Source organism: Rhinoderma darwinii, chromosome 3 (assembly GCF_050947455.1).
Source record: "Rhinoderma darwinii isolate aRhiDar2 chromosome 3, aRhiDar2.hap1, whole genome shotgun sequence".
NCBI lineage: Eukaryota > Metazoa > Chordata > Amphibia > Anura > Rhinodermatidae > Rhinoderma > Rhinoderma darwinii.
This window is the reverse complement of record NC_134689.1, coordinates 302,792,387-302,796,457: the sequence shown is the minus strand read 5'-3', so window position 1 is coordinate 302,796,457 and position 4,071 is coordinate 302,792,387. Positions and strand designations below refer to the sequence as shown.

At 40.0% G+C, this 4,071-nt stretch overlaps 1 pseudogene; it reads right to left on the bottom strand.

The window, feature by feature from the left end:
• Nucleotides 1–817: 817 nt before the first annotated feature.
• Nucleotides 818–936, bottom strand: LOC142751363 (5S ribosomal RNA; annotated as a pseudogene).
• Nucleotides 937–4,071: the final 3,135 nt, after the last annotated feature.

Below are 4,071 nucleotides of genomic sequence, written 5' to 3'. Positions count from 1 at the left end.
CTTTCCATCCGCTGTACTTGATCGGACAATTGAGATAAATTGGTAGTAAGAGATTGTATCCATGATTTATACGTCGTCTCAAGACGGTTTACATAACATTCCATGTCCTGTTTAGTGGGCAATGCTGATAACTGTCGTCTCAGGCCATGTAAATAGCACTCCAATAGTTGATGTCAAACAAAAATGTGGTTTATTGTTCCATGTTTCAAAGGATAAGCTACATTTCAGTCCTCTCACAGGACCTTTTTCAAGCTGAGGTGACATGTGCAAAGCATGGTTTTTATACCCATGTGCAAACAAAGCATAATCAGCAGTGATTAACATACAAGCCTATAAAAAAAAAGGACAACATTTGGCTAATACAAATGTAAAAAAGTGCACAGCACCATATAACCATATAACAATGTACAAACAGTTATTGCATAAAGTGTATATAAAAATTCTGTGTTACAAAACAGTGTATTTAATCCATTACACTAACATTGAACAAGTATATGTATTAGTGAAGGGGGGAGTTACGAGCCACTCACCAGTCGCAGAGCCTCAGACCAAATCGTGCAAGTGCTGTTTCAATTAAAATCTACAATCCTCCAGTGTCTGCAATAGTCAACAGAGCATGCACTAACAACACGTTGTGCAAAGAAGGGCAAACATCCAATCAGCGGACGGCGTCCCAGGTTGCCATGACAAAAGTCTACAGCAGCCAGTCAGAAACAAATTCGTCCCGTAGTGAGAGTTACGAATCCTCAGCTCTTGACATCACTCAAGCAACATATGAAATGTAAATAAAATTTATTATTTCAAGGGAAAATGCCAAAGTCAACCGCACCGCAGATTCCCAGACAGTCTCCCACACTGGTACTAGCGAGGCCTTAAGCTGTGTAACTTCTGCGATCTGACGAGAGCAGGCACATTCAGCTTAGAATGGTCATTGACATTATATGTCTCACTTGGTACTTAAATCTACTATACTCCATAGTATCAAGAAGAAATTTAGCAGACCGGGTCATTATCTGGACACCAACATCTACAATGTAGTGTATCAGACAAGCTCCATGTCTAATATGGTCTGTCACCCGCACCTTCGTGTGGTCGCTATCCATTATAGACATAACGGTCTGTTATATTAGCACCAAAAAGAAATAGGAGTTTAAAGAGTATTTTATTGGAGTAGGCATATCCCTAGAACATAACATTCCTATAATCTATAGTAATGTGGGCAATAAATGTTGACTATTGAGCCTTAACAGACAGTAGAGGAAGAAAAAATATCAATAGATATATATAGCTTGCACCACAATTTATTCTACAGAGTCTGTTGTTCATCGAAGGTGTGTGGCTCGTCCCCATACGATATTTCAATTCTAAAAGGGAAAAAAAATGAAGAGCAATTAAAAAAATGACTTTTATCATGTCAATTGGCAGATAAATAGTAGAGGAAAGGCAAAACCCCCACTTAGGCCCCATGCACACGACCGTGCCCGCAATCACGGCCCGCGATTGCGGGCACGGCCGGCCGCTGACTGACAGCCGCATTTTCGGGCCGTGCTCCCATACAAAGTATGGGAGCACGGCCAGCAAAATGCGAAAGAACGGATATGTTCCATAATTCCCGGAACATTTCCACGGCACGGACACCCTTCTGTAGTGCTACGGAAAGGTGTCAGTGTTCAATGAAAGTGAATGGCTCCGTTTTTGCGGACCGCAATTGCGGTCCGCAAAAACGGAGGTCTTTTACGGTCGTGTGCATGGGGCCTCAAGCAGAACAATTCCCAAGTATAATGTCCTATAGGATTATCTGGACATCACTCTTAACACTTGAAAGTCAACATTGAGTCCATTAGGTCTCAATGTGTTAAGTTTGTAAATCCACTCTAATTCACTCTTTTTTAGAGCAGTGAGCCTATCAACCCCACGTTTCAATGCCGGTGTGTGGTCAATAATCATAAAACGAAGGTCACGTTCACTGTGTCCCTTATCAAAAAAGTGTTTAGACACCGGTAGATCTTTCCTTTCCTTGCGAATGGTATACCTATGATTATTGAGGCTTGTCTTCATGTCACACATTGTTTCTCCAACATACAGAAATTTACACGGACACCAGATTACATATACAACCCAATCAGAACCACATGTCAAGAAATGCTTAATTTTAAAGCTATGACCGCTGTCTGGATGTATGAAATTACTGCCTTTTACCATCAATGCACAATTACTGCAACCCAAACACGGAAAACACCCCATTTTACGTGGTTTCAAATATTGTCGTCTCTTACCAGTGTTACTTATAATGTCCGATTTCATCAATCTATCCTTTAAATTTGTGGGACGTCTATACGACATAAGGGGACAAACGTTGAATTGTTTAATATCACTGCGGCCATCCCTCACTAATGGCCAATGGTGTCTAATGATATTCCCTATCTCATGACTTAAATCATTGTAGGTAGAAACAAAAGGCATTCTATCTAAATCCTGTTTCTCACGATGTTTGCACAGAGCCTGTACGATGTTTGCACAATGCCTGTTCTCGAGAAAATTGTTGTACCCTATTTCTCTGTTTAGTGATGACTCGTTGTGGATATCCCCTTTTTTTTAAATTCTCTATCATGATCCTTAAAGTGTGATCAATTTTTTCTTCCTCATCCACAATCCTTCTCACACGTAGCATCTGACTGAATGGTAGGGAGTCTATAATTTTTCTGGGATGACAACTGTAACAATGGATAAGAGTATTGCGATCCGTAGGTTTAGTGAAGAGTTCAGTGTGTAAATTCATGCCTGAAATAATTACCTTGGTGTCCAAAAATTGTATTGACTCATTTGAAGACACCAAAGTAAATTTGATATCCGGATCAATCCCATTGAGAAAATTAGGGAAATCCAGCAGTTGTGCCTTGGTGCCTAGCCAAATGAGGAAGACGTCATCGATGTAACGCCGCCACCACCTCAGCACCAGGCTGAAGTGGTGGGACACATAGACAGACATCTCCTCAATAGAGACCATAAAAATGTTCGCATATGTGGGTGCGACATTGGAACCCATAGCCGTACCCACTTTTTGCATATAAAACACATCAAGAAATCTGAAGTAGTTGTTTGTAAGTATGAGTGTCAGTAATTGAAGAATGAATTCTACACAATTAGCAGAAAAATGTGATTTAGAGAGAGCATTTTTGACCGCATCTATACCTTTAGTATGATTAATTGAGGTATATAGGCTCACTACATCAAATGACGCTAACATAGCCCCTTCAGGTAAATCTACATCTTGTATCTTCCTCAAAAAATCTGAGGTATCCTGTATGTATGACCTAGCCTCAATCGCAAATTGCCTCAATAGTTTATCCAAAAATACAGGAATATTGCTTAATATGGAATCCCTCCCTGCCAGACACGATAGGTCGGCCAGGGGGACTAATCAGAGACTTATGTATTTTTGGTAATAAGTATAATAATGGTGTTACCGGATATTGGACACTCAAGTAATCTCTTAATTTTTTATCAATAAGACCCTCATTGTACGTCTCCTCTAATAGTGAAGATATCTTCTTTTCTATGTCCCATCTGGGATCATACGAAAGCACCACATATGTGACCCCATCATTCAGTTGTCTATGCGCCTCTTTAATATATTCCGAGGTATCCATAACAACGACCGCACACAACAATGTCCGCCGACTTGATGGTGAGGTCGTGGTTATGTGTCAATGTCCTCAAAGCTGTCATTTCATTGTGGGTCATGTTAGGGTGTTTAAGTCTATCATCTTGTTGTCTCGATTTCAATGTATCAATGTCCTTCTTGATTAATTCCAAAAACGCATCAATAGTGTGTGATGTAACTGGTGGATAGAAATTGCTACTACTAAATAAACCATATTCCCTGAGGCGTAATTCAGGTGTAACACTAGGAATAACTACAGATGTATCATGATGCATGTCAAACCACACCTTCAATTTTAAACTGCGGATAAAGTTCAAAATATCCATCTCTAATTGGAACCAATTCATTTTTTGACTTGCGCAAAAACTTAAGCCCTTACTCAACACCTGCAGTTCAATAGGGTTAAG